Source organism: Piliocolobus tephrosceles, chromosome 12 (genome assembly GCF_002776525.5).
Source record: "Piliocolobus tephrosceles isolate RC106 chromosome 12, ASM277652v3, whole genome shotgun sequence".
In the NCBI taxonomy this organism is placed as follows: Eukaryota; Metazoa; Chordata; class Mammalia; order Primates; family Cercopithecidae; genus Piliocolobus; species Piliocolobus tephrosceles.
This window is the reverse complement of record NC_045445.1, coordinates 31389813-31398640: the sequence shown is the minus strand read 5'-3', so window position 1 is coordinate 31398640 and position 8828 is coordinate 31389813.

The window sequence follows — 8828 nt, the reverse complement described above, 5'->3', positions numbered from 1 at the left end:
TGTCACTGATGGACATTTGGGTTGATTCCAAGTCTTTGCTATTGTGAATAGTGCCGCAATAAACATACGTGTGCATGTGTCTTTATAGCAGCATGATTTATAATCCTTTGGGTATATACCCAGTAGTGGGATGGCTGGGTCATATGGTACATCTAGTTCTAGATCCTTGAGGAATCGCCATACTGTTTTCCATAATGGTTGAACTAGTTTACAATCCCACCAACAGTGTAAAAGTGTTCCTATTTCTCCACATCCTCTCCAACACCTGTTGTTTCCTGATTTTTTAATGATTGCCATTCTAACTGGTGTGAGATGGTATCTCATTGTGGTTTTGATTTGCATTTCTCTGATGGCCAGTGATGATGAGCATTTTTTAATGTGTCTGTTGGCTGTATGAATGTCTTCTTTTGAGAAATGTCTGTTCATATCCTTTGCCCACTTTTGGATGGGGTTGTTTGTTTTTTTCTTGTATATTTGTTTGAGTTCTTTGTAGATTCTGGATATTAGCCCTTTGTCAGATGGGCAGATTGCAAAAATGTTCTCCCATTCTGTAGGTTGCCTGTTCACTCTGATGGTAGTTTCTTTTGCTGTGCAGAAGCTCTTTAGTTTAATTAGATCCCATTTGTCAATTTTGGCTTTTGCTGCCGTTGCTTTTGGTGTTTTAGAAGTCCTTGCCCATGCCTATGTCCTGAATGGTACTACCTAGGTTTTCTTCTAGGGTTTTTATGGTATTAGGTCTATCATTTAAGTCTCTAATCCATCTTGAATTAATCTTCGTATAAGGAGTAAGGAAAGGATCCAGTTTCAGCTTTCTATTTATGGCTAGCCAATTTTCCCAGCACCATTTATTAAATAGGGAATCCTTTCCTCATTTCTTGTTTCTCTCAGGTTTGTCAAAGATCAGATGGCTGTAGATGTGTGGTATTATTTCTGAGGACTCTGTTCTGTTCCATTGGTCTATATCTCTGTTTTGGTACCAGTACCATGCTGTTTTGGTTACTGTAGCCTTGTAGTATAGTTTGAAGTCAGGCAGCGTGACGCCTCCAGCTTTGTCCTTTTGACTTAGGATTGTCTTGGCAATGCAGGCTCTTTTTTGGTTCCATATGAACTTTAAAGCAGTTTTTTCCAATTCTGTGAAGAAACTCATTGGTATCTTGATGGGGATGGCATTGAATCTATAAATAACCTTGGGCAGTATGGCCATTTTCACGATATTGATTCTTCCTATCCATGAGCATGGTATGTTCTTCCATTTGTTTGTGTCCTCTTTTATTTCACTGAGCAGTGGAAGAAATACCTGAGACTAGTTAACTTAAAAGAGGTTTAATTGGCTTAGGGTTCTACAGGCTTTATGGTGCTGGCCTCTGCTCAGTTTCTGGGGATGACTCAGGAAGCTTACAATCATGGCTGAAGATGAAGGAGGAACAGGCATGTCACATGGTGAAAGCAGGGACAAGTCAGAGAGAGAGTGGGGGTGGGAGGTGCCGTGTACTTTAAAATGACCAGATCACTGGAGAACCCACTCACTATGGCAAAGACAGCACCAAGCTATTAGTGATCTGCCATGATCCAAAAACCTCTCACCAGGCCCCATCTCTAGCAATGAGGATCACAATTCAACATGAGATTTGGGCGGGGACAAATATTCAAACTATATCACACTCCAAGTCACCAGCATCCCCATTATTTAATTTTTATGAACCAAAGACCTCCATTAAATGCAAAATGCTTGAGAAAGGGATGGCATTAGGACACTTGCAGGCATTTTTTCAAAGATTTTAGATATTAAATTAGATTGTGTTAGGGAGTCATCCCTAAGCAAAAAGGCCCAGGGCCTCCTCAACATTATAGTGGCCAAGGAGAAAAAGTTTTGTTTACTTGCTGGGTTCCATACCCTGAGGTCTCTGGGGTTCTGGACAAGGGGTGTGTGTGTGTGTGTGTGTGTGTCTATGTGTGTCTGTGTTGTGGGAAAGGTGGATAAAGAAGGTAGAGAAGAAGGAATAAAGAAATGCTGAAAGTTGTGGGGGCATTTGAGAAAAAGGTCATTAACTTCCCTGTCTACCTGGGTATAGTCCAGGTGCCAGTAGAGGAAAGGGAGGTTTACAAGCTTCCCAAAGCCCCATCCTTAGGCTTGAGGACTCCCTCTACTAGGCTATCACTAAAAATGCTATTTCAGTCAAGTCTTCTGCTGCGTGTTTATAGGGAAAGCCAATAATAAACCTCCAAACCAACGGAAAGAGAGTTTAAGTTATATTTTAAACCAAGCTTCTGCCACACCATGTATCAGTGGGAGAGAACGACACTCTCCAGCATAAGACTAGCAGAGTCAAGCTGAGTAGGTATCTTATAAAACTTACCATACCCACCACAACTGTCAACCCCAAGATAAAGCATTTACTAATTATAGATGAACAAATAAAGCTAATCTCAACTATATTTCCAGGATAAAGTCCTAATTGGCTTTCTGTTGATTTGCTCTTCAATAATGGTAAGTAATTGTTTTAAAGCAAGATATATCATTTAATCAAATTGGTGTTTCTGTTTACAAAAATGTTTCCATTCCATGAGGAAAAATGAGACCATTTGATAATGATGGAATATTGACTATTATTACCTTCATGTCTGTCATTAGAGGTGCCTATATGCTGAAATACGTCCTGAAAAACTCAACAGAACATTCGCCTTAATCTATTAAAACCATTCTCTCTCTCTCTCTCTCCCCCCCCCCCCACCCTTTGGCTTCTCACTGCCTTTTCTCATATTGCTCCTTTCTCTCTTTTTCTCGATCCTTTTCTCTCTCCCTGCATCCATTGTTCTCTCATTTATACTACCCCTTTCACAACTTGAAGGAAACTCAGATCTAGACTGACTGTCTGACCTTGGGCACTTTACCCTCTGCAGAGGTCCAGGTCTCAGAAAAATATACTTCACTGGATTTGATATAACTAGAAGAAATAAAATTTGATCAATAGTAAAAGAGAACTGTTCTGACTAAGAGCAGAATGGAATGGCACTGAGGAATTAAGAAACTAAAAGATGGGCATTTTCCCATTGAGCTAGCAAAGGACAAGCTCTATAATTAAAGATCAATTGAAAATCTCAACGTACAGTATAACATCAATGACTAGTTGGAAGATAGGCAAGCAAACTCTTGTCAATGTGGATGCTAGTAAGATAGGGGTGGAGACCAGTAAAGAATTGGAAATATGATTTTGTTGAGTGAATATTTTAAAACTCTTTTCTTCCTCTAAATGTTTTAAAAGTTTTGAAGAGGCAGAGAGAGAGAGAGAGAGAGAGAGATCATAAATTTTGTATATTTTCAAACCAAAAAGAGAGAATGTACTTTTGAGCTTTAATCATCTTTTAAATATGCACTCGGGGTAAAGCCTCAGTGTATGTGAGGGCCCAACGAAGAAATCAGAAAACATTTTAGACAGAGTCCTTGAAATAGAGGATATTTAAGAGGAGCTGAGAAGCCAAAGAGAGGAAAAGGGGATAACCTAGAGATTAGCAACAGCAGGAGCTCACTACTGCCCCTAGAACTGAAAAAACAAAGAGAGAAGGTGGTGTTACCAGAACCCTTAGGCCAGAGTCACCCAGAAGAAGCTAGAACCACAGCAGGTCTGTCTTGTGGGAGCTGGAGCCACAGAGGAAAGGCAGCCCCTGCTGAAGGTGCTTCCCCAGGCTGGAGGATGAGGGAGCAGTAAGAAATACCCTTGCCTCTTCCTACCTCCCACCCTCCAATCTCTTAACTGCATCTCCCTTTCACTGAACATAGCCAGAAGCGAGTTGTCTCTGAAAAGCCTGAGAAATACAACCTAAAGGGGTTAGCATCCCTGTGCTACAAAGCAAGGTACAGGAAAGGCAAGGAATGAATCTGAGGGCATATAGACCAAGGACTGACACACTTATTTTCCTTTTCTATCAAGTAGGGACAATAGTACCTACCTCCCCAAGTTAATGAGACAATTTAATTAAAGTATATATCAAAAGTGCCTAACACAGAGCCTGGCCTAAAGCAACATTGAATACATTTTAACTTTTTCTTAGTTTTAAGTGTTTGAGGAATTCATTTTTCCCCAAAATGCTTGGGTACACCCAGAACTAAATATTGTTTGTATATTAAGAGCCCTTTTTTCTAAGACACAATTAGGTAATGTCAAACATTTTTGCTCATATTTTCATACACATTTTTATAGAGTTTCATGTGTACTAATTATTAACACACCTCTTAAAATACATAAAATTGTTTCTTTCTAAATGGTCATTTCAGTCTTTTCACTTTCAGACCAGGCTTATGTCCCATGTTGCCAAATAAACTATATTCTTGCCTGATTTTGATATGTCCCTATAAATTGATATATCTTAGGATATCACTTTGTAATGCACAGTGGTCCAGATCCAGAAGAGCTAATGAATTCTATTAGTGAATACTAAAAGGGGACTTTTGTGAAGGAAGAAAGTCCCTCAACAAAAGGCTAACTGGAGATAAATATCCCCACTGTCAAACACCAGCTGGGCCCAAAACCTTCTGTTTATGTTAGAGAGATCTCTGTCTTATAAATGTGTCCTTCAGCCCCATAGACCAACCATGAATATTTAAGCAAAGAAATTTTGGAAAACCTTTGCTAGAATTTTCAGAAAATAAAAATGCAAAGATTGAGATAGAGGGAATATTTAAGCCTCATGCATTATTTGTAATTTGAGATGTTGATCATGAAAGGGAATTTGTGTTTCAATCACCTATGCTGCCACTTAGGAAATTCATTCCTAAGAGATTTGAAAATTGTGAGACTGAGTTGCCATTGACATTTAAGCTAGACATAGAGGAATGGTGACTGCAGAAACTGTTTGTGAGTGAAATGTGATTTCCTGCAACAGAAAAGCTATTAAAAGTATTTGCTCTTCCTCTCTGCACCTTTCCCCTATCCCCCACCCCATCTTGTCTGTCCAACTGAGGGATGAATTCCCAGTGTCAGGAAAGTCACACTAGAAAACAAAGATCACAAAAGATCGAAGCTATTGTTTTTTCAAAAGCTGAATGCATTTTGTAAATAATAATGTTAATAATACTAAAGGTGATTGAAACAGGGCTTCCATTATGATTTATGGATTTTTTTTAAAAAAAAGAAAAGAAAATTAGGACTCTCATAGAATATGAGCATTGAATTCGAGATCAGGGTATTTTTTATTTTAGCATTAACTAAATAACTAGCTGAATAACTTTTGGCAGGTCACATCATTTCTCTTGATTTGAGTTTTTAATCTATATATAAATGATGACGTTAACCAGTTATTATACAAATGATGATGTTAACCAGTTATTTCTAAAGGTTCTAATAATGCTAAGATTCTATGGCCAATAGATAAAAGCTTCATTTTAAGTTTATAATGTATAATAAGGAAGTCAGCCTGAAGGCAAAAAGAGGAGTGGGTATGGGAAGGGGAGAGAGCTGTTTGTATTCCTGCTGAGCTAGAATAAATAATGATTTGCTTTGTGTCAACAAAAAGCTTAAATCAGCAGACTAGGTAGACAATGTCAGTAAGGACACAAAAAGATTTGTCCTTGAGGTTAGCCAAAAGTTGATTCTAGTAAACATAGTCAGTATCCACTTGGAATATCCAATTCCTAACCACTTAGCCCCACATGCCTCAGAAATGTCTTTGTGAAGATGGTAAAATAAAAAATAAAATAAAATACTAAAGTGAATCTAAGTGTTGCAACTACATAACATCTTGGCATGTAAGAACCTTCTCAGCACTAAATACTAAGATGTAACTGATCTTGTCAGGAGATAAAGTTTTTATGTAAAAATAGGGAATGATAGTGACTTATGCTTGGAGACATTACCAAGTAAAATTTCAAAATCTACTCAGAGAGTGAGCCATCCTTCAAAGTTAATCCTGTTACTACAGCAGAAGTCCCTTATTGAAATTGTCTTGATGCTTCTGTATATCGATTAGACAGATTAGGTTGAGATTCTCGCTCTAGACTATAATTCCCTTCTTTTAACCACCCTTTAAAATTCACCTGCCCTATGTACAATTAACTCAGGCCTGTGCAAGGTAAATGCTAGCTAATCTGATGTCAAATTGGATGAGTGAGCATTTAAGGCCTAACAGTAACATGAAAATATTGCCTTTGTAGTTGAAAATGTCAGCTCTTGAGTAGAACAAATATGCTTTTTGATTCCATGAACAAATAATTTAACCCCATATGCCTCAGTTTCTCCACCCTAAACAATTGGTTAGTACTTATCTCACAGAGTTTTGTGTTATATTACATAAAGCACCAAACAGGATACCTGGCACACAGAAGGTATTCAGTATCTGTTGCCTGTCCATCCCTTCCTAATCTCTACTTTTTGACAAAACAACCTACTTCATTTAGCTCTCAATGGTTTTTTGTTTTGATTCTACCAAGGCAATTGACCAATTATCATGGTAGAGGAACCAAAAGCCCAGTATGTTGGCACCAAAACTGCTATGAGAGGCTATTAACCAGTCCTGCAACATGATTCCTTCTTCTACTTCAGAGATTCTGCTGGCTTCTGATGCCTTCAGCTAATGCAGAGTAAGTGATAATTTAATGTTTCCTGATTAGTGGGACACTTTTCCAGAGGCACTCAGTGAAGCTAATTAGCATTTAAAGGATAGTAAAGGAAGAGTCCTGAGCTTAGAGTAAAGCCATTGCATGACAAATTCATTCTTATTTCAGTGCTCAGGAAATATCTAGGCTGTATTCCTGAGAGTGATAATAGCACATCTCTCCTATTTTTTTTTCAAATATTGCACAAAAGCCTTCACCCCCTCAGAATAGCTATTCAAGACATTTTCAAACAAACTCACCAAAACTCATGGACACTAACACATCTAAGGAACAGGGAATAGAAAGGGCAAGACATTAGCTTAGAAACACCTATGTTCATCAAGTCATTACTAAGACAGCTAGTTGGTTCCTCCAGGGTATAATTCACAGAAAAGCAAATTATGATTTTCTGACAGGAGCTGAAGAGCTGGCTGTGGTCATCACCTTTATTACTCTAGACAGCCAGGCACTCACAATTTTCAGTGTGCCCTCATGCCACTGCGGAGGAGGACAATGCAATGACCAACACGAGAAAAATGGATAGATTTTGATGGCTGCTTATTAAAGACACAAAACAGAACTATTCCAAGACATAATATTAACCTTTTGGACTTTAGAGCATGACTTTGCAGATAAATCTGTAGCCTTGATACAATTCATGTGACATCAGGTCTCATCTGAGTGCCATAGCTGTCAAGATACTAGAAAGTTGGGTGCCAAATAAAGCCCTAACAGGACCTCTCTTGGTAACAAGGAAGGCCATCATATGAGGTTGGACTGATACAATCTTACCTCACTGATTTGAATGATATGGAGAAGACTACTGTTAATCAGCATAAGTCTAAATTTCATATTTAAAAATCTACAGGACTGAAGAGGTAGGAAAAATAGTCATGAACCACCAATGCCACTTCTCCCCCCGAACTCCCAGCAGCCAGCAAGTAGTGGTGAGAGCATCTGTGGGTGCCGGGCGAGGGAAAGCCAGCAACTGAGGCATTGAACTCAGTGCTGTTCCATTAAAGCACAAAGGAAAACCAGACCAAACTCAACTGACACCCACCCGTGGTGGGAACATTTAAACCAACCCTAGCCAGAGGGAAATCAACAATCCTAGTGGTCCAAACGTAACGTTTTGCAAACTTCACCACTGAAGGTCAAAGTTCTCTGGGTCTCTAAGTAATCTTGAAAGGCAGGCTAGACCATAAGGACTGCAACTTTTAGGCAAGTCCTAGGGCTGAAGTGGTACCACAGCCAGTGGACTGGGTGGACATGTGACCTACTGAGACAACAGTCAAGGCAGCTAAGGAAGTGCTGGCATCACCTTTCCCCTAACCCTAGACTGCACGGTCCACAGCTCAAAAAGATACCACTTCCCTCAACTTGAGGAATCTTGCATCGTGGATACCAGCTCAGCCACAGCAGGATAGGGCACCACTCAGAGTCACGAGGCCCATTTTCCAGACCCTAGCTCCCAGACGACATTTCTAGACATGCTCTGGACCAGAAGGGAACCTGCTGTCTTGAAGGGAAAGTCTCAGTCCTGGCAAGATTCATCACCTGGGGGGGGGGGGGGGCGGAGCAAGATGGCCGAATAGGAACAACTCCAGTCTCCAGCTCCCAGCACGAGCGACACAGAAGACAGGTGATTTCTGCATTTTCAACTGAGGTACTGAGTTTATCTCACTAGGGAGTGCCAGACAATCGGTGCTGGTCAGCTGTTGCAGCCCAACCAGCGAGAGCTGAAGCAGGATGAGGCATTGCCTCACCTGGGAAGCACAAGGGGGAAGGGAATCCCTTTTCCTAGCCAGGGGAACTGAGACACACAACACCTGGAAAATTGGGTAACTCCCACCCCAATACTGTGCTTTAAGCAAAGGGGCACACCAGATTATATCCCACACCTGGCCGGGAGGGTCCCACGCCCAGGGAGCCTTCCTCATTGCTAGCACAGCAGTCTGCATCTAACTGCAAGGCAGCAGACAGGCTGGGGGAGGGGCGCCCACCGTTCCTGAGGTTTAAGTAGGTAAACAAAGCCCTGGGAAGATCGAACTAGGTGGAGCTCACAGCAGCTCAAGGAGGCCTGCCAGTCTTTGTACACTCCACCTCTGGGGACAGGGCACAGCTAAACAACAACAACAACAAAAGGCAGCAGAAACTTCTGCAGATGCAAACGACTCTGTCTGACAGCTTTGAAGAGAGCAGTGGATCTCCCAACACGGAGGTTGAGATCTGAGAAGGG